This window comes from Corythoichthys intestinalis, chromosome 8, assembly GCF_030265065.1.
Source record: "Corythoichthys intestinalis isolate RoL2023-P3 chromosome 8, ASM3026506v1, whole genome shotgun sequence".
NCBI classification, from domain to species: domain Eukaryota; kingdom Metazoa; phylum Chordata; class Actinopteri; order Syngnathiformes; family Syngnathidae; genus Corythoichthys; species Corythoichthys intestinalis.
In genome coordinates this window covers 43,597,649-43,620,607 of record NC_080402.1, presented here as the reverse complement: position 1 = coordinate 43,620,607, position 22,959 = coordinate 43,597,649, and the positions used below count along the sequence as shown (strand labels likewise).

General features: G+C 43.2%; 1 protein-coding gene across 1 annotated transcript in view; it reads right to left on the bottom strand.

Annotated features, from left to right (window-relative positions):
- Window positions 1-22,959, bottom strand: part of LOC130920013 (target of Myb1 membrane trafficking protein-like) — a 64,186-nt gene that overhangs the window by 15,320 nt on the left and 25,907 nt on the right. The window contains exon 4 of the mRNA XM_057842754.1: window positions 6,191-6,339. The gene's annotated coding sequence lies outside the window, so the exon portion shown is untranslated. The remainder of the gene's footprint in view (window positions 1-6,190; window positions 6,340-22,959) is intronic.

Here is a 22,959-nt window from a genome sequence, read left to right as displayed (position 1 = left end):
CAGTGATTTAAGCATTTATTCACATGAATTTTCAACGAAAAAAGCTCTTTGTCTGTGATTCCACTGGTTCAGCTTTGACGGCCACGCCAACAATGCAGTCCCCCTATAAATCGGCCCCGCGCCCCGTGTCCCGTCAATATCATTTTGAAGTCTATGGATCATTGTTACTAGCACCTTAGAGATGGTCATTTGCTTTGCTTAGCCAAAGAAAAAACACCTGAGGACAGAAGATGCAAGATTGCTATATGTAATTTTTTCAAACCTAAGCTTTCAAAAGCGACAACAACAATCGGTAAATAAGAGTGAGCAAACTTCTATCCATCCCTTTTCAAACACCCTTTATCTATGCCAGGCAGGGTCGCAGGGTGCTGGAGCCTATCCATGCACGGAGATTAAGGGGAGGAGGGGTCAGCGGGGAGGGCATAAAATGTTGTCTATAGAAGTTGTAAAGCAATAAAACAAACAACATAAATTAATGAAATTAACAAAAAAAATGTATGATGGGTCAAAATTATTTTTCAGACCGATAATTCATAGACTTCATAATGAGATTAACGGGTCAGATTCAACCTTCACTGTGCCACGCCTTCAAGTAAGGGGGCATCCCACAATCCGCTTCACTTATTCGCAGTCAGTCGCAGCGACACATGCAGTGATCCAACGCCGGATTTATGTTGAAAAAGTACGAAAGCTGTACCGTATACAAACAGGAAGGATTGTGTCAGGAGTGATTTATTCGACGATTCAAGGTAATTATTATATTTTTCATTTTTCCACAAGAATTTTCAACGTAAAAAGCTCTTTCTTGTAAGGCTGCCGTCTCATTGTCTAACATACTAGCATCATTCTTCGACATATTTACGTAAAACGAATGCTAACTTCACCTTTTCTTACTTTTAACCAAGAATCGAGATTGTTATACGTCCATATCTATCAAGAATTCAGGGATTTAAACATTTATTCACAAGAATTTTCACCATAAAAGCTCTGTTTACATATGGCGGGCGCCACATTGACTGAAAAGACTAGCATCGTACTTTGACGTATTTACGTAAAATAAATGCTAACTTCACAAATTTTTTACTTTTAACCAAGAATCGAGACTGTTATACGTCCATATCTATAAATAATTCAGGGATTTAAACGTTTATTCACAAGAATTTTCACCGGAAAACTCTGTTTACGTATGGCGTCCGCCACATTGACTGACGGACTAGCATCGTACTTTGACATATTTACGTAAAATAATGCTAACTGCACGTTTGTTTTTTTTTTTTTTTTTTTGCTTTTTTTTTTTTTTTTTTTGCTTTTAACCAAGAATCGACACTGTTTTACGTCCATATCTATAAAGAATTCAGGGATTTAAGCATTTATTCACAAAAATTTTTTACCAGAAAAGATTTTACGTATGGCGGCCGCCACATTGACTGACAGACTAGCATCATACTTCGACATATTTACGTAAAATAAATGCTAATTGCACGTTTTTTTTTGCTTTTAACCAAGAATCGAGACTGTTTTACATTCATATCTATAAAGAATTCAGTGATTTAAGCATTTATTCACATGAATTTTCAACGAAAAAAGCTCTTTGTCTATGATTCCACTGGTTCAGCTTTGACGGCCACGCCAACAATGCATTCCCCCCTATAAATCGGCCCCGCGCCCCGTGTCCCGTCAATATCATCATGAAGTCTACGGATCATTGTTACTAGCACCTTAGAGACGGTCATTTGCTTTGCTTAGCCAAAGAAAAAACACCTGAGGACAGAAGATGCAAGATTGCTATATGTAATTTTTTCAAACCTAAGCTTTCAAAAGCGACAACTACTGAGCGAGAACCAAGGATTAAAGGGCAACTGAAGAGCTTTTCGGATTTCGCTCTTGAGTGTTTTACTCAGTTGAATTGTATTAAATGCATCATTCGCTGTCTCAAAAGTCACATGAAAAAATAATAATAATAACTGACCGCGTAGTTTTTGAGTTATGGCCATAGCAACACCATAGCAACGAGGGACGCGCCGTCCTGCCGACCGCTACCTCATGATGTAACTTCCAGGAAGCCTCGCCACCACTCTGAACACGGAAATATAGCACCACGCTATCCTCGCCATATATTGCAAACATTTTCTGGGTTTTACTCGCGGGATTCGTCATGCCATCTCGATGTGTAGCGATGAATTGCTCACAGGAAGACTCGAGACTCTAGGAGTGGTCCAAAAAAACTTTTCCTGCAAAGGTTTGGACCGTTTTTGTGAGCATGCATACAGGTCCCCCAATCGACTCATTGTTTTCATCATTTCAGCCACGACAGCTTTGAAAACCTACAACAATGCAACCGTGGTTTTACAAATACGTAAGTAGACCCTTACCTTTCTGATTCTAAAATCTGATGCACTTCTGTTGATAAACGAGGGGGACTCCTACTGCTTGTTTGTTGAAGCGCGACATTTTTTGTTGTTGTTGCTGTTGCCCTGTCATAAGTAGATAGGTTTGCTGACAGGTCTACTCATGTGATTTTATTACTATATAAATAGGTATTATGTAAATTCAAATGTCCCCAGCACCAAATAGGTCCTTGGCTCGTTGTTTTTTGGCCTGTCACAGGGTAAATATAAAGCCTACATATAAAACAATCCTCTGCCAGGCCCTAATGTATCAAATACATCTCAATAAAACAATAACTATTATACTTCAACATCAAGGTCTGCCTATTTGAAGAGGGAACAATAGCATGAAATAAATGCTGCTTTGACTAGGGCATTATTATTTGATCACCAAGAAATTATTATTAAATTAAAATAAAAAAATCCAATATTTTCATGCTGCTGATTTGTTTTTTTTTTTCTCCAGGAAGCCAAACATAAAAAATGAAGCGGCGGAAACCCTCAACACGATGAAAAAACCGTTGCAAGTCAGTCGCCACCCAGTTTCCCAAAATCAAGAGAGAGTGGGTCGAGTCATATGATGACCCAAGTGATGCGGTGTCCAGCGATGACGACTGAAGAGATCCTATGAGGCCTGCCAGACACTGAATTTCTTCCGTCTGCGACATCAGATGTGGATGACTTAGGAGAAATAAATGTAGCAAATTTTGATGACATGAAATCATAAACTAGTCATATATACAGTACACATTTTTTAAAAGAAAAATCTAGTTACCTTCATATTTTAATGATAATGCATTATCTTTGTATAGAGAACACTTCATGCTACAGAAAAGAGTAAATACATATTTCCCACTGCCATTATCATTTTTCAATGTTGCGCTAGTCCGTTGCTCTCCTAACTTTGTGTTGCTTACTAAATATATGTTCTTTGATGTGTGCCATTGTGTGCTTGGTACAACTTAGCTTATATGTCGTGTCACAATCTGACAGCGAAAACTGATGCTGATTCAACATAAATCTGGTATCATTTATTATTGTGGCCTATTGAATTTTTTTTCAGAATGTGATATAATTACAATATATTATATACCAATAGAATACATTAAACAGTCAAGAAAATGTGTCAGTGTTGTTTACAATTTATGGTTTTATTTATTTTATTTTTTTATGTAATTCATGCCCCTGTCAGTGCTTCAGCCTCCTCAATTTTGGCTCTCACATCTGGGATCTCCTGACGACACAGGCATACTCCTGGAAGGGTGATTACTTGACGGTTTACAGCAACACCTGGAAAACAACATTGTTTTGTCATTTATTTTGAAAAATCAATAACATATCATTCATTTAGCCACATTTGGGCTAGCTTTATCATATTTAGATCGGTAGGCGCTGTCCCATTACCTAATATCCAGTTTTAGCTATGTGGAGAGCATGGAAAAATATACAACTATGTAATCGCATTCTCTCTAATAAAAAAAAGCACGATGCTGGACTTAGGCTTACCACTCACGCTCCCGTTCGTGAAGTGTCGCGCTGTCAGTTGCCATCATGACGCCATCTGCTGTGTCAAGTAAATCGCCGTCATCTGACGCCTCAGGTTCAAACGTAGGGATTATTTGTAGTTCATCTTTCCTGGGAGCCTTTGCCATCGGTAGCGTCACGAAAGAGTGATCCTGACTGGTTACCTTTTGTGGGAATATCACTGACATCGTTGTTGCTGCTATGCTAGCTGTGGATAGTCTTCTCTGTTGCGTCAGGGAATCTACGTCACACTTCCGGGTTTGCGAAAGGGACCATTAACGGAGTGCAAAAAAACTAAAAAAAAGCAAATTATCCTTGCAATTACGTGTTGATAATGTCATGGTTGTTTTGACGAACTCGTCCAAAGTTTATATTCGTAAAATTACACCAAAATCCGGAAAGGTCTTCAGTTGCCCTTTAAAGATGAAGGCCATTAAATGCCGGAGAGCACCGCCAAAAGTTTGCTCCACTAAAGACGTTAACCCTAAAAAATGATGGGAAACAAAAAACACATTTTCGACGTATTATTATAAATGTTGCTGGCTGGTATATTCAGTTAAAAAGGATGCAGCGTCTACTTCTCCAATAGGTAAGTCAGAAAAACGCAAGCTCACGCTCGCACACACACAGCTGGGATGCCTGTATGCACGAGCATTGGCTAAGCTACTAGGGGTTTAACGGTACACAAAAAATCTCGATTCGGTACATACCTCGGTTTTGAGGTCACGGTTCGGTTCATTTTCGGTACAGTAAGAAAACAAAATGCAAAATATAAAGTATATAATAGTTGTTTATTACACACCTTTGTGCTTTCAACAATAGGAACATTAGACTATACAAAGCTAGAATTCTGCTCAAAAAGTAACGGGTATTTAATAATCCAACAATAATTTGCCTTTCAGACCCCGCGTATTGGTCAGCTTTCTTTCTGAAAGAAAGAAGAAAAAAGAAGTCCTGTGCTAAAGAGAAAAGCAATCCCAATGACAAAGATTTTAAAATGTATTTTACAAATGAAATGCCTCAATGAACCTTTTTTTTTTTTCTTATGAACGGTTTTCAAAAGCTTTATTGGTGGATTTTCTCAAGTTAAAGCGCCACACAGAAATTAATCAATTTAATTGTGTAAGCAGGATCTGTGTATTATTATTATTTAATTACAGGTGTTTTAGCTCATTTCAATTTATTTTATTTAAATGGGCTATTATTTATTATGTGTTTATATTTTACAAATGTGATGTAGTATTCATTTATATTGTATAATTTATGTTGTATAACTTTTAGTTCTTATGCGAATATTAGTTCCTATTTGTTTTGTTGTGGTAGGAGTGTTTTGAATTGAACACGGGGCCGTGTTGGTTATTATTATAGCAGAGAAGACAGCAGTAAATCAACAAAGACAAGTCATCTGTGCCCCGATCTACCACTCAAGAGATCTGATGGACTCAAAAAGTGGGTTACGATTGCATATTAGTTTGAAAATCAACCCGATCCGCTGTATTTTTACACGAGTGACTTCCGGTCTGCCCGATCCTAGCTACCGGTGGAGGTATTGACGCAGGAGGGTCGCGTCTCACGTCAAATAATAAACTCTGCCGTTCTTTTCGCGTGCGTCGTTTTGAGCCGCTTCTGGGACGCGTCTAACACGCGGCCGCACTGCGACTGGTGTGCATTGGCTGATTGACTTTAACGCCCGTGTTTCACTGCGTTCTCGCGGCGGCCACGTTGTCGCGCCGTTGACATTTCTGGGTTATGCTGTCATACAGTGTTGGTCCTCATTATAGTAGAGAAGACGGAGTAAATATAATCTACACAAAGAAACTGTAACCTGATCGACTCAAAGCCTCGAAAAGTAAGGGTTACATTACGTCAGAAACTCGTTCGGTACGCCTCCGTTCCGAACCGAGCACCACGTACCGAAACGGTTCAATACAAATACATGTACCGTTACACCCTTTTAAGCTACTATCCGAACATATATCTTGTAACTAAGTTAATATTATTGCTGACACTGCGTTTCGGGGTCATCAACATTTTTGCCCCCCACTGCCACAAAAGTAAGACTCTGCCTATGAGCCTTTCCCAGCTAATTACGGGCGAAAGACGGACTAAAGACTGAACTTGTCACCAGTCAGTCGTAGGACACACACACAGACAACCCTTTGCGCTAACCAGGGCTGTTTTTTACCAATTTGGTACCCAAGGCAACATATTTGCTGGTGCCCCCTCCCAAATATCCCCACAACAATAGCTATTTTCACCACAAACATTTAAACACTCACACTGCACTTCTTTTTCCAATAACAGTTTGTGTGTGGGAGGGTACTGGACTTGGCGAGCTTGGACTTGGTGCTGATGTGGATAAGGGAGCTGTAAAAGATGACCCGGAATGTACAGAGATGGAAGGAAAATATTTCAGAAGCATCAGCATCTATGAAGAGAAGAAAGTGGGATGTTATGTTATATTAGTCAAATAGCTGTTGATTGTGAAACCAGCATGAAATAACCATAATAGCGCCTAACTTTAGCAGCCTACTGTGCCTGGCTCAATCAGGTGTTCAGATACGGCCACTAAGTTCGACAGGTGAGGTTGAAAAATAAAATAAAATCATGAAGCACTGCAACTACACAGGACCATCCAATAATAATGATTAAAATAATATATTATAATAAAAACAATGAAATACCAATTTTTTTTTTTCACGTTTATGCTCCTTTCTTCTTCATTCTAAAATTCGACCCAGAGGGCTCTTGGCTTTTCATGACATCGCTCAATTGCGGTGGATTGCATAAAATGACACTTTTGCTCGCTGGTCTGCTGGGGGGTGACTGAGATTACAGACTGTGGCACAATTACCGTATCACAAGAAAGAGTGAAACAGGCAGAAAGCGCATTAGAAAAAGAATTTCATTAGTATTTAAAGACTACCATTATATATATTGTTTTTCTTTTGATATATTGTCTTATAATATAGTATAATTTAATACTGCTACCATCAAATATTATTTGAAGATTTTTCTTGACGCCCTTTTGGACGCTGAGACGCCCAGCATTTGGCTAGCTCGCCTTATGGACTACATGGGTCTGGCACTCACAGTCACACTGCCACTGAGTGGGAATCAATCACACGTTGTCTGTGCCAAAGTCAGGCTGAGCATATACATGAACACGCTATAATACCTAGTACTGGTACTGCTACTTTTGGGTCATCAACCTTTTTGCATTTGAATGATGCAGATTGTTCAATCAAATGTGCATATATTGGGGATCCCTATACCAGTTTTAAGGAATTATGATGAGCCGAATGCATACAGTACCTGCATTAAAAAGACCCGAGCAGCAACATAGGACAATGAATAAAGTGAAGGCATGTAATAGAGGCACAAAATTAAGGGGTAGATGTTCAGCTGCTCTGTGACCGTGAAACCGTGACACTGATTAATGAATTTTCAACTGTCAAATGGGATCTGGATTGGTCAAAAGTTCAAAACTTATGTTATAAACCCTGTAATAAATCAAGAGCAGGATAGCCATCACCATAGGATAAGAACCCAACATAAGACTAAGGGCATCAAGCATCACTTTTTTTTGGGGGGGGGGGGGGGGGGGGGGGACTCATAAAGAACACAATACAGCAGTATGTGGTTGAAAAAGTTTTTGAGAAAATAGCAGCAATTGCATGAACCAAAATATTGTTGTGTCGTAGCCCAGTTTTAAGTCATGTTGAGGCATGTATGGTAGATGTGCATATTACAGCAACACTGTGAAGAAAATGATTATTGTGATGCAGTAGTTACTGTGGTCACAACCCCAATTTGGTGAAATATTTGGTGATATTTACTACCCGGAAATTACTTCACATACAAGACCTGTCCGTTTAAAGTGCTTGTGACAGCATAAAAAAACCTTAAATAGCATTATTATGTGAATTAGAATCATATTTTGAGACGATTCAACTATATTAAACAATTTGGCAAAGGGCAGAAGACGAGAAATTAGTCTTTTAATCTGCCGTTTAGCCCCGCCTGTCATTATAGCACTCTAGCATCCCCAGCTGGAGGATGACGTCGGCAGGGTCATGATTTCAGCTGATTTAGAATTCAGCCCATTGAGGGGGACAATACAGAACAAGGAAAATTGCGGCAGAGAGAAGCACAGTGTCATTGTTTTAATCTCTATACTCCAATATTTTTACAGCATATAAGTATTTTCCCCAATTGATAAATAAATGGTATGGTCATGACAAGTATCAGTCTTGTGCTAAATGAAATATTAAAAATGCATTTATTCAGTACGACAGGGCAAAATTACTGCATAATGGTCTAAACAATCGACTTCTTGCACCTCCCGAACGGTATTATGCCACCGGAGTTAGTCAGGCTTTTGTCATTTTACCGCCCCAGCTTCGGAGATGGAGGAAAGAGCGTAAACAAAGCAGGAAGCGTGACAGCTAGCCAACATTCTAACCCGAACCGAGCGGCAGTTTTTTATGCGGCAGTGCTTGTCGCCGGGGAGAGAAGGGGAAACCCCTAAAATGACAAATCACACAAAAGTACCCCAACTCATGTCACACACGGCGGCGGGGTTGATTGTTTTCACTGATCAGCCAGCCCACGGCGGCGGGCAGGCAGTGCTCGTCGCCGGGAGAGAAAGGGAAATGCTGAAAATGTAAACAAAACTGTTAAGGTGCGAGAGCAATAGGGGATCCCAGAGTGGACACACAGTGGTAAAAAATGAGCAATCGTTTATTGTAGGTCACAAGGCCGTCTTGGGTGTAGATTGCTGGGAGCGGAGCAGGGGAGCTGACGTGGGAGCTTGGGAGGAGGCAGGCGTGGAAGCTCGGAAGGAGGCAGGCGTGGAAGCTCGGAAGGAGGCAGGCGTAGAATCCGACAAGGAGCGCGCAGAGGACAGGACCTGGGGCGAGAGCAAAGTAGTCGTGAGCCGGGAATCAATGATATCATATAAGGAATGCGAGAAGCAACTGACGGCGAAACCAGACGAGTTGATCGGGCGACGAGGTGGAGCGTCTGCTTGGCTTTTAAAGCTGGCTGATGTTAATTGCCCTCAGGTGTGGCCGCTCCACTCGTCTGACCTGTAATCAAGTAAAAACATGCACACCTGCTGGAGGTGGGCATGTCTCAGAAGGAAGGGGAAGAGGACCTAACACAAAACAGTATTATCACCAACAAAATGCAAGCCACCTCCTGATTAAAATGTTTGCCATGATCCCAGTATTTGACATAATATAAAACATGAAGCTTACGCACTTAGTCATCCGTCCAATGGTCTCTTGATTGTCTCTTGATTTTCCAAAAAGCATAAGCGGATTTTAAGGGGGGCAGGCCACCCCTGGTGGCTGAAAAGAAAACACATCCAAGCGGTCCATTTCACTCAGGAGCATAAAATACCGCGTGAAATATGAATTAAACATGCTTTTTGCTGTCACAGGCACTTTAAATCCTGGGATTTAAACAGTGTTTAGTAAGGATGCAACAATACTCGGTTTTATATTGAACCGTTCGATACGCCCTATCCAATTCAATACGGAAAAACAATTGAACCAATTGAAAAAGCTCCCAATATGTAGTGTCATATCTGTATGCCTTCTCAGTTGTTTTTTCTTTCCAGCATCTGATTCAGCTGGATGGGCGGGGCCGTGGCCGCACACCTGTGGCGCATTAGGAGCGCTCATTATTTAAGGACTCCTGTCACCGTCTGCGAGTGTCGGACTATTGCATATGCTTGTTCCTGCCTTGCTTACCGCTGTGTGCTCATCGTCATCCTCGGTGCCTTCCGACGTTCTTCGGTCGTGTTCTGGTTTGATCTTATTTACTTTTGTGCTCTTCTGGATTTTGTAGTTAGGATTTTGTACTCTGTTATATTCACGCCATCTTGGGTGCTCTTTTAGTTATACTTGTTATATCCGCGTTTTCTAGCGTGCTCCCTAAGTTGTACTTGTTATATCCGCGTTTTCTAGCGTGCTCCCTAAGTTGTACTTGTTATAGCCGCGTTTTCTAGCGTGCTCCCTAAGTTGTACTTGTTATATCCGCGTTTTCTAGCGTGCTGCCTAAGTTGTACTTGTTATAACCGCGTTTTCTAGCGTGCTCCCTAAGTTGTACTTGTTATATCCGCGTTTTCTAGCGTGCTCCCTAAGTTGTACTTGTTATATCCGCGTTTTCTAGCGTGCTCCCTAAGTTGTACTTGTTATATCCGCGTTTTCTAGCGCGCTCCCTAAGTTGTACTTGTTACATTCGCGTTTTCTAGCGTGCTCCCTTTGTTATACTAATTAAACACAAACATTTGCTCTATTGATCTCCTGGTCTGTGTTTTTGGATCCACATTAACGGCTTGCCGTCATAACAGAATAGTCCGACCATGGATCCCACAGACTCGGAGGGTATTCGCCACACGCTTGCCGGTCATGGTCATATGATCAGCAAGCATGAACAATCGTTAAATGAACTAGTGAACGTGATCACCGCGCTAACCACTAGAATTGAAAATATGGCCCCACCTGCACAGTCCGGTGGCGTAGGTAACTCTGCCGCGGCGCCCGATCACTCCGCCCCGTCTCCGGTTGTTCCACCGGCTGCTTTCCGGGAGCCAGTGTTGCCACACCCCCATCGTTACGAGGGAGAACCCGGCGCTTGTCGACAATTTCTGCACCAGTGCTCCCTTGTATTTGACCAGCAGCCATATACGTTCGCGAGTGACAGGTCCCGTGTAGCGTATACCATGAGTCTCCTCGCCGGTAAAGCGGCCACTTGGGCAATGGCGGTAAGCAACGCCCATCCCGCAATCCGTCAGTCATTCGAGACTTTTAAAACAGAGTTTGTGAGAGTGTTTGATCACCCGGTTAGAGGCAAGGAGGCAGGCAGCCGCCTGCTGGATTTTTTTCAAGGTGAGCTTAGCGTGGCGGACTACTCCATCCAATTCCGCATTTTGGCCGCGGAGTGCGTTAGGACGAGGCGGCGCTGTGTGGAATTTTTCGGAGGGGGCTGTCGTCTGCGGTGAAGGACGAGTTGGCGGCCCGGGAGGATTCTTCGGGCCTGGAAGACCTGATCTCCTTGTCCGTGAAGTTGGACAATCGACTGAAGGAGCGCGAGAGGGAACGAGCCTTGGAGCAGCGGGGCCGTCGTGGGTCGTCATCGCGGTACGGTCCGGCAACGTTACGTGCAGACGGCTTCGTCGAATCACCATCAACCTCTACGCCGACGCGGAGTCCGGTCCTGGCGGGGGAGGAGCCAATGCAACTCTGCAGCGGTCGTCTTTCTACGGAGGAGCGGCGGAGACGGATGAGGGCGGGCTTATGTCTTTACTGTGGCTTGCCGGGGCACCACGTTGCCGCCTGTGACGCGATCTCTTCACGTCGTCCTGGATCTTCGGCCCCTGGGGTTCCTCTCTCCAGAGGGGGGACCAGGTTAGTACATTATGGCAATCAGTCAAATGATTTGCCTCGCAACGAGTCGATTGAACTAAAACAAACTCGAGGTGAAATGAGACTGCCGGGAGAGGTTTCGCATGGGGGGGTTAATTTTAGGTTCACTGCTTTAATAGATTCAGGGGCAGATGAATGTTTTATAGACCAGTGTGTTGTTGATGCTCTTAAATGCCCATTAATAAGACTCTCTACTCCTAAAAAGGTTCTAGATCTCGATGGGCGACCCCTGGCGGACGTAAGGTTTATAACGCCCCCGCTTAAAACAAAGCTGTCCGGGAACCATTTTGAGGTTCGTAGCTTCTTGGTTATGCCATGTAAATCGGCTTCGGTTGTGCTAGGGCTCCCCTGGCTAAAGATGCATAACCCTAATATTGACTGGACTAAAACACAAGTAGTGACTTGGAGTTCCTTCTGTTACGCGCACTGCTTACGCTCGGCGTGGCTACTTCCGGATCAAGCCCAAACAGTTGCCGAGCCTGTAAATTTAGTAAATGTTCCTGCCGAGTACCATGATCTCGAACAGGTTTTTAGTATAGACCAGGCTAAGACCCTGCCTCCGCACCGCCCTTACGACTGCGCCATTGACTTGCAGCCCAATGCCCCACTACCTAGCTCGAGGTTATATCAAATTTCTAAACCTGAGCAGGAGGCTATGAGAGATTATATAACCTCTTCCTTGGCAACTGGCCTAATTCGCCCTTCGTCCTCACCATTGGGAGCAGGGTTTTTTTTCGTTGGCAAAAAAGATGGGGGTCTTCGGCCGTGCATTGACTACCGGGGTCTTAATGAGATTACTGTTAAAAACAAATATCCGCTGCCATTATTAGATTCGGCCTTCGCACCGTTAAAGTCAGCCACCATATATACCAAGTTAGACTTGCGCAGCGCTTACCACTTGGTTAGGATTCGGGATGGAGATGAGTGGAAAACCGCTTACAAAACCCCGCTCGGACATTTTGAATACCTAGTCATGCCTTTTGGTCTGACTAATGCACCCGCTGTTTTCCAGAGCCTCATAAATGATGTGCTTCGTGACATGCTAAATGTCTTCTGTTTTGTTTATTTAGATGACATCTTAATATTTTCTAGAAACTTGCAGGAACACCACCAACATGTCCGCATGGTCCTCCAAAGGCTTCTGGAAAATAGGCTGTTTGTCAAGGCCGAGAAGTGAGAGTTCCACCGCGGGTCAATGCAATTTCTTGGTTTCATCGTCGAAAAAGTGCAATTACGGCCTGACCCAGCCAAAATTCAGGCAGTTGCAGAGTGGCCAACCCCCACTTCATGTAAGCAGTTACAAAGGTTCCTCGGGTTTGCCAATTTTTACAGGCGTTTTATCCGGAACTATAGTATGAGGGCCGAGCCCCTTACCAGGTTGACCTCTAATAAACGCCCGTTTGTGTGGTCCTCTGTGGCAGAAGCCGCTTTTGTAGGTCTTAAAAGGGCATTCACTAGCTCACCTGTCCTTGTTTACCCTGACTCAGATCTTCCTTTTGTGGTCGAGGTTGATGCGTCGAGTTCCGGAGTGGGGGCCGTCCTATCCCAGAGGTCTGCAGTCGACCAGAGACTACACCCCTGCGCATTCTACTCCCGCCGCCTCACCCCCGCGGAGGCAAATTATGACGTCGGCAACAGGGAGCTGCTCGCTATAGTTCAGGCTTTGCAGAAATGGAGGCAATGGTTGGAGGGGACGGAGGTGCTGTTCCAAATACTCACCGACCATAAGAATTTGGAGTACCTCCGGGCTGCCAAGCGCCTCAACACACGCCAGGCCCGTTGGGCGCTGTTCCTGACACGTTTCAACTACGTGATTACTTACCGTCCGGGATCACGCAACGGGAAACCCGATGCCTTGTCAAGAATTCATGAACCAGTGGAGGAAATGTCTTCAGAGGAGCCTGTTGTTCCAGAGAACCTGATCATCGGCGCACTCCGATGGGAGGTTGAGCGGCTAGTGGAAGACTCTCTACGGGGTGTTAGGGTGCCCGGAGGCTGCCCTGCTGGCAAACTTTTTGTTCCAGACGCTCAGCGTGCAGGAGTGCTAAAGTGGGGGCACACCTCGAAGTTCGCCTGCCACCCGGGTGTGTCCCACACGTTCTTCCTCATTTCCCAGAGGTTTTGGTGGCCGGGTATGCGAAAGGACGTCATGGACTACATTTCTGCGTGTTCCATCTGCACTCGGGGCAAATCAGTCCATCAAGCTCCAGCAGGACTTCTGCGTCCGTTGCCTGTTCCATCTCGTCCTTGGTCCCATGTTGCACTCGATTTTATTACTGGCCTTCCACGCTCAAGGGGATATTCCGTCATCTTGACAGTGATTGACCGGTTCTCCAAGATGGCGCACTTCGTCGCTCTCCCCAAGTTGCCTTCAGCTCTGGAGACCGCTGACCTGCTGGTAACACATGTTTTTTGAACCCATGGCATTCCGTCTGACCTCGTTTCTGACAGGGGACCCCAGTTTGTGTCTCGGGTTTGGAGAGCATTCTGCAAAGCTCTGGGGGCCACGTCAAGTATGTCTTCCGGCTACCACCCACAGTCCAACGGACAGACAGAACGGGTCAACCAGGAGCTGGAGGCTGCCCTCCGGTGCGTTTGCCAACTGCATCCGGCCTCTTGGGCCTCACACCTGCCTTGGGTGGAATATGCCCACAACACCCTCATTAGCTCAGCCACTGGGAGGTCGCCTTTTATGTCAGCATACGGGTTCCAACCGCCACTGTTCCCTTCTCAGGAAGCCGAGGTCGTCGTACCGTCCGTCCAAGTGCACCTGCGGAGGGCCCATAGAGTCTGGAGGGACGCTAGGGCTGCACTAGTCCGCACTGCAGCCCGCAACCGCCTGATTGCTGACCGCCACAGAAGACCCGCTCCGGTCTATCGTCCGGGCCAGATGGTCTGGTTATCAACGCGGGATTTGAACCTTGCTGGGACTTCCAAGAAGTTGGGCCCTAGATTCGTGGGCCCTTTTGCTGTGGACTCTGTGGTGAACCCCGTCGCGGTCAGGCTAAAGCTTCCCGGTTCAATGAAGATCCACCCAGTCTTCCACGTGTCTCTGCTCAAGCCAGTCTCCACTAGCCCCCTGAACCCTCCACCAGTGCCTCCTCCTGCCCCTCGCGTGGTTGACGGTGGGCCGGTATATACGGTGCGTACTATTCTCGATTCTAGGAGGCGGGGAAGGGGGGTGCAGTACCTGGTCGACTGGGAAGGTTATGGCCCTGAGGAGCGCCAATGGGTCCCCCGCTCCTGGATCCTCGATCCATCGCTTTTGCGGGATTTCCACTCCCTTCATCCCTCGAAACCAGGTGGTCCGCCAGGGGGCGTCCGTTGAGGGGGGGGGGGGTTCTGTCATATCTGTATGCCTTCTCAGTTGTTTTTTCTTTCCAGCATCTGATTCAGCTGGATGGGTTTTTTCTAGCGTACTCCCTAAGTTGTACTTGTTACATTCGCGTTTTCTAGCGTGCTCCCTTTGTTATACTAATTAAACACAAACATTTGCTCTATTGATCTCCTGGTCTGTGTTTTTGGATCCACATTAACGGCTTGCTGTCATAACATGTAGTTTCCGAACTTTTTTTTTTTGTGGTCTCTGTCGCTATAATGTCCAGCGCATCTTTGCCTTGTAAAAAAAGCTATGAGAAGGCTCCTCCCCGCTAGCAGCACCCCGCCCCCCAATCCTCCCCCAAACTTCCTGAAGTGCGGGAGCCGAGGTGCACGAGGATTATAGACCCTACTCACATGACGTCACAACCACGCCTCCGCGCCATATTGTCCGTCAACTCGTCGTGTTGACGCATTACCGCTACGTAAATTCCTCCTATTATGGCGTGTTTTTCTGCTCGTTAACATTAATAATCAAAATGGTTAAGGCGTGTGTGGCGGTTGGTTGCAATAACAGAGAAGATAGACGGAGAGACTTGAAGTTCTACCGTATTCCGAGAGACCCGGAGAGGAGAGCGAGATGGACTGCTGCAATTCGACGAGAAAACTGGGCTCCAAACGATTACTACGGATTATGTAGTAGTCATTTTATATCTGGTAAGATGCATTTAATATATATTTAGAGGGTTTTGGGCTGACAACCACAATTAATATCATTGCGAGGCTAATCGCCGACAACATACAGTTTCAAATTCAAGATGCTTATTTCTTCCACCATCATTACATTTTGAATAATATTTAGCTGGTACCAAGTAAAAGAAGCTGGCCTCGTCTACGGAGCATCAGTTAAACAGGTGTGTCCAAACCTTTTGCAAAGGGGGCCAGATTTGGTGTGGTAAAAATGCGGGGGGCTACCTTGGCTGAATTACATAGAGCAATATAATTAAACAAATTTTAGCAAGCCCTTCTGTGTGTCACATTTGCTTTATTATTTTTTTTAAATTCATAATTTCAACAGTCTCGTCTTTGTGACGTTCTCTTTCGACACTCGGGCTCTTGCGAAATACTGCTGCTGTGAAATTAAACTAGCTTCAAGTTGCTATAATTTCTCCCTGCGTATCTTCCCTATAATGTTGTCGTACATGTCAGCTTGTCTTGTTCGGTAATATCATTATCGCGTCACATCGAACTCTTTGAAAACAGCGACTGTCAAATTGCAAATGAGGCAGACACAGTTGTTGCGTGTTTTATTGAAGAAATTGTCCAATATCCACCTATCCTTGAAGCGTCGGCCATCGCAGTCAACTTTTTTTTTTTTTTATTGATTGTTGCCATTTTAGAAAATTGGAAGGGTCACATGGGGTAATGTTGCTTAGAGTGCTGCTCTTAAAGTTTTTCAAACTTTCGTGAGAATAGGCTGATTTTGTGTGGACAAGATAGTTGTAGATATCAGGGTAGCAGATGTCAGGCAGAGAGGGCGAAGACAGCGGGTCGAAAAATATCAATTTAGGCATCAAATATGGATCTGGCGAATGGATAGACTGAAGCTTTTCCACATAACGCCTTTTATGCAACGCATCCAATGAGTTTACAGCGTCTGAAAGCACCGGGGCTTCCATGAATTGGACTATAAATTGCACGACAAATTGAAACCATTGAGAATACGGATAAACAAAGACGGACAATATGGCGGCCGGATACAGCGACACGTCATTCTGTGACGTTGGTGAGTAGGGTCTATTGCTTGCAGTGTTGTTAATAACGGCGTTACAATATAACGGCGTTACTAACGGCGTTATTTTTTTTCAGTAGTGGGTAATCTAATTAATTACTTTTCTCATCTTGGCAACGCCGTTACCGTTACTGAGGACGGAAAGGCATGCGTTACTATGCGTTACTATATTGGTCGAAAAGTCTGAGGGAGACGGACTCACCAAGACGACAGAGCAGAGCAGGAGCGGGGAGGAGGCAAGAAAGTTGTGGCGCCGAGCAAACGCGATGCTAGGTAGCTCCAATAATACATGTTGTAGCCGATAGCCGACAAACTACGCCCGCATGTTATGGTAGATATGGTAGACATGGTAGATATCACATGTACTGTATATAGATATAACTAGATGCAACTGACAGACATGGCACTAGATGCGTTAGTAGACAGCCGCCATCTTAAAGCAGTAGGCTTTTTAGGACGGCTCTGTTGTAGAGAACCTTCCTAGCGAACCTAAGTAACTTTTTATCTAAAATACTTCTAAATCGGCAAAATCTTGACTTGAATCTATCTTTAAATGATGAAACAGTTTTAAAACGTTCATATGTCGAAAGTAGAGAGAAGGGAACTAATGCAATAATGGGAACAATTTTAACAACTTTTAACAGTTGATTCAGGGTAAATTAGGGTAAAGAATTGGGCTCGGGCCAGTTGTACCAAAAACCTCCACAAAAAACTTCACATAGTGTGGCCAATGTTTTTTTTTTTTTTTTTTTTTTTTTTTTGAGGGGGAAAAAAAAAAGTAATTATCACCAATTACTTTGCCAAGTAACTAATTACTCTTACATTCAGGTAATTGAGTTACTAACGCAATTACTTTTTGGGAGAAGTAATTTGTAACTATAATTAATTACTTTTTTTCAGTAAGATTAACAACACTGATTGCTTGTGAGGAAAGACAGAAACTGGCCAGCGTCAACGTTGTACAGATCCGTTGTGTGGCAGCATTTTGGGTTTGCTGATACACTATCCCCACTCGTACATATTCAACAAAGACTGTCTTTACAGATATGTACAACAATGCCCGCTAATATACTGTTGCTGACTTGGCTGCTACGAATAGCCTCGGTTTGACACCAGATAGCTTAACACCCTAGGACACAGAGAGCTAACTCATGGTTACATGATGAACAATGAGTGGCAAATAAAGACCGCTGTACTTCAAACTCGTCCTTTTTATGATGAAAGTCGATTGTCTAATGCTGGTGTTGTGCAGTAATGAGAAGACGTGACCTCTGTGGGATTTGTTAACTTTTTTAATGCCCCGACAACACTCTCGGGCACGCACTACATATCATCAATTAGCAACCTAGATGTGCTACGTTAGATTCCCCCAAGTCCCATGCCATTGGCTGCGTGAGCCCAGAGTGATCATTGGACGTGTAGTCCATATACTACATCGATGAATAAAAAAACCGCCATGACTGAATGGAAGTTAAGCAGGCCAAATCAATCCATACCAGTGACTATAGATAATGATGCAAATACTGTTAATTCAATACGTAACACAGATGGACTCGGACCACAAATAGGATGTTTTGCTAATGTGTTAAACATAACTGCTAAGAGAGCTGTAGCAATCAACAGTTTGCCCCGCCTCACTTTACAAACAGTAAAGATTGCTCTCAGCACTTTTATACAAAGTTTCTTTAGATCAGTAAGAGGTAAGCACACAAATTTTATGCACTAAAATGCATATTTATATGATGGCATTGTTATTTTTGGTTGTTAGCAAAATAAAAAAACATAATGATATCAATAACACTTGTATTTTTTTGTTTTGGCGCATTAAATATATTGAATAGAATCGAAAAACGTGTCCATCGTATCGAAAATCGTGCCGAACCGTGACTTAAAGTGCGTATGACATCAAAAAGCATGTTTATTTCATATTTAACGCGATGTTTTATGCTCATAAATGAAATGCACCAGTTGGATGTGTGTGGAAGCAATTGTTTTATATATTAAAATTTTCAATCCCGCACCATGAAAATGAGTGACTTCGGGCTTCAGTCTCGGGTTTAGGACGAATGCGAATGTGACGTCACCCAGATCAGCATCTCACAAAACAGCATTACTTTATAGCATGCAGATGGACTGCGAATTCAGCTGATTTTGCAGATTAATTTGTTTATTTTTTGCATCACGCCAGCCAAACGGCTGCAGGCTTTTGCAGCTGCACCGGGGAGAGGCGTGTGAGCCTTTTTGGGTTTCAGAAAGTTTCCGTTCACCCCGAGATCGGCCAAGACAAGTGTGCGATAACTGGGGGACCATTGGACTTACGAGGAAATGAGTAAACATCGTGTTTTGTATTATGTCAAACACTGCGATCATAGCAAACGTTTTAAAATGGAGGTGGCTTACATTTTGTGGCTGACAATGCTCCTTGTCCACCAAGAATGCCACTTGGCCGATGACCGGCTTATTTACCCCCCAATACAGCGATTACAAAGTAAACAATACAAACTTTCTTTATATAAAGGACTATTTACTTACGTTTGATCATGGACAGACATGTAGAAAAGTTCTCAGCCACATCCTGCCATGTTAGCTGCACAACAACTGCAGCCGCTCTCGTATGACTCTCTCACTGTTTACGTCTTCACTGTGTAGTAAAGCATTATTTTATGCCATATTCGTGTGGACCATGTGGCAGCTAAGCGCTCCTCCGGCGTTGGTCGGTTTGCCCTGTGGTCGTTTTCCAGCTGCTTCCCCGCAAACGAGCCCTCTGCCCGCTGCAGGGCAACGACGAGCTGTAACTTACTCGCTACCGGGCGGGTTGCCGATTGGCGAAGACAATCGACAACGCCGCTGCCGTGTGATATGATCCGGGCTAGTTTTGTGTGATTTTTCGCTTCGAAGACTTTGAAACATCACTTGGTTTGGGTTAGCATGTCAGCTAGCTGTCACGCCTCTTGGTTTGTTTACATTCTCCGAAGCTAGGGCAGGGAAATGACAAAAGCCGGATCAACTACGGTGGCATAAAATATTGTTCGGGAGGTGCGACAGTAAAAGTGAAGTCAACAGTTTTGACCATTATGGAGTAATTTTGCCATGTCGTACTGAATTAATTCCTTTTTTTAATTTCATATTCCATTTAGCACAAGAATGTTATTTGTCATGACCATACCATTTATTTAGCAATTGGGGAAAAATTCTCGCAGTCGGACATCCGGGCATTAATGGCGTCACCAGCCACAACAAAGCGTCGCCATATTGAAATAGGGGCAAAACACGGGTCACAAGCAGTTGCTCTGTCGTGCATTGTAGTACAAACCCGTTAAACTTTTGTCTTATTTGCGGTCTTTTTTTCCGTCGGAATGACTAAAAGTTGCTGTGTTGCGGGTTGTAACACAAGGAAGAGTTCGGAGCCGCATTTGAAGTTCTTCATTCTTCCTCGAAGAAAAAGACAAGCAATTGGCTGAAATAAATAAATCGAGGAACAGTAAAAGAAGACGGTTCCTTGGACCAGGCACATTTACGTTTGGAGCCGACATTTTATTACTGGTGAGTAAACTTTAATCAATTTTTTCCCCCCAGTTAGCTGCTAGGATTCAATAGACTAGGCAGTGGTTATTATTACCGGAACCGACGACTCGCAAAGCGTTATTTTTCTTTTGCCGTGAACTGCTCTGATCAGTCAATCGGTATATTACTGGCCTGGTGGGAATTGGTTATTTTGCCGTGACGCATTCACGGCTAAATAACGCTTCGAGGCGAGTTACCGGTTACGGCAGAAATAATCATTCCGTATATATTACCAGTTTTCTTAGTTCCACACAGTACATAATCCACGTAATTGATAAAGATCAACTTACTGGGTGACTTAATGAGGTAGTTGTAGATGTTTCCGAACTCCACTGCAGGCAATTCCTTTGGATTGTTTATCCAGCTATCAGCTGTGACTTTGTATGGGCAGATTTGCAGGACAATAAACAAATTTTTAAAAAATTTTTAAAACAAATTTTAAGTTGTATCGCCTCCTTGCGTCTGTCGGCAGTGACTCGTGATAATAATAAGTCATGTTTAAGATGTTTTTATGAAAAACAGGTTTTCTTCCAGAATGTTCCTGTATTTGGCTGCATCCATCTTCCCGTCAATTTTAACCATTTTCCCTGTCCCTGCTGAAGAAAAGCAGGCCCAAACCATGATGCTGCCACCACCATGTTTGACAGTGGGGATGGTGTGTTCAGGGTGATGAGCTGTGTTGCTTTTACGGCAAACATATCTTTTTGCATTGTGGCCAAAAAGTTCAATTTTGGTTTCATCTGACCAGAGCACCTTCTTCCACATGTTTGGTGTGTCTCCCAGGTGGCTTGTGGCAAACTTTAAACGAGAATTTTTATGGATATCTTTGAGAAATGGCTTTCTCCTTGCCACTCTTCCATAAAGGCCAGATTTGTGCAGTTGTTGTCCTATGAACAGACTCTCCCACCTCAGCTGTAGATCTCTGCAGTTCATCCAGAGTGATCATGGGCCTCTTGGCTGCATCTCTGATCAGTTTTCTCCTTGTTTGAGAAGAAAGTTTGGAAGGACGGCCGGGTCTTGGTAGATTTGCAGTGGTCTGATGCTCCTTCCATTTCAATATGATGGCTTGCACAGTGCTCCTTGAGATGTTTAAAGCTTGGGAAATCTTTTTGTATCCAAATCCGGCTTTAAACTTCTCCACAACAGTATCTCGGACTTGCCTGGTGTGTTCCTTGGTTTTCATAATGCTCTCTGCACTTTAAACAGAACCCTGAGACTATCACAGAGACGGTGCATTTATACGGAGACTTGATTACACACAGGTGGATTCTATTTAACATCATCGGTCATTTAGGACAACATTGGATCATTCAGAGATCCTCACTGAACTTCTGGAGTGAGTTTGCTGCACTGAAAGTAAAGGGGCCGAATAATATTGCACGCCCCACTTTTCAGTTTTTTATTTGTTAAAAAAGTTTAAATTATCCAATAAATGTTGTTCCACTTCATGATTGTGTCCCACTTGTTGTTGATTCTTGACAAAAAAATTAAATTTCATATCTTTATGTTTGAAGCCTGAAATGTGGCGAAAGGTTGCAAGATTCAAGGGGGCCGAATACTTTTACAAGGCACTGTATGAATCTCAGACAACGTTTGTCTACGGATGTTTACCTGTGCGTGCCCCCCTCTCAAAATGGCGACACGTTGCTATGCGAGATGAGGTTATCGTGACATCACGCCGACTGCGAGAATACTTCAATAAAATAATATCCTGTAAAAATATTGGAGTAGAGAGACTGAAACAATGACATTTTGCGGCTCTCTCCGTCACATTATCCATGTTCTGAATAATTCCCCCTCAATGGGTTCGGCAGTGCCCACCCACAGACACGCTCTGCCCACCTAAAGAAAACTGGATGTAGTACTAACGGCAGTCTGGGCACCGCGTATGGTATCCAATTCATATAGTACTGATGTGTTCTAAGTTTTAACCTTTGCGTTGTTACCTCCTCCTTCACCTTAAAAAAAAAAAAAAAAATGTTGATTTTGTTCCAATGGGTGCAACACACCTTTACACATATTTTGATTAAAAAATATTTTTTTTTTTTTACATTTTATCAAAGTTTTCACCAGTGTTCACCTGGCTGTTGAGTTTGGTGAGTTTTGAAGCATTCTGAGGGGGTCAAAGTAGGGCTTGCATCTGTCTTGACCTGCCTGCTGATTTTTGTGCCTTTTGAAGTATTCTAAGTCAAATTGAGCTCCAAGGGGCTACGGAACAAAGAATAACTATAATAAAACCGAGGAACCACAATAGGTTACCCATAAGCGGATTTTATGGGGGCCCAGGGGGGCCAGGCCCCCCCGGTGTCCAAAAATTGTCATTGCAAGTAACTGCAAGTAACTGACTTTCCTATATATATAAAAGTTCTTTGACCAAAAATATTTTTTTTGATTGAAGCAACTTTTTGGGGGGATTGAATGATTTAAAAAAAATGTCCTAATCATAATATGGCCCAGACACAAAAAGTATTGCTTCAATCAAAGCAAACTTTTTCAATGAAAAATTGTGTTCAAATGCAATTTTTTCTCAAATATTTTTTTCGCATTCAAAAACTTTTTCTATAATTGAAATGTTTCTTTTTTTGATTGAAGTGATTTTCTTTTTTAAAGTCTATATATTTTTAAGCAACTTATTTTTTTCATTGAATAATATAGACACAAATGTCCTAGCCAAAATGTGGCCCAAAAACAAATCAACATTACTTCAATCAAAAAAGTTGCTTCAATCAAAAAAAAAACTTGACTTGGAAAGAAAAAAAAAAAAAAAAAAAAAAAAAGATTTCACATGCATTTTTTTGGGGGGGGGGGGTGTTTTTAGAGTTTCAAATTTGTTTTTGGATTGAAACTTTTTTTTTTTTTTAATTGAAGCGACATTTTTTTTTGGTTGAATAATAAAGACACAAATCTACCTCCATGTGGCTCCGCCCAGGGGATACAA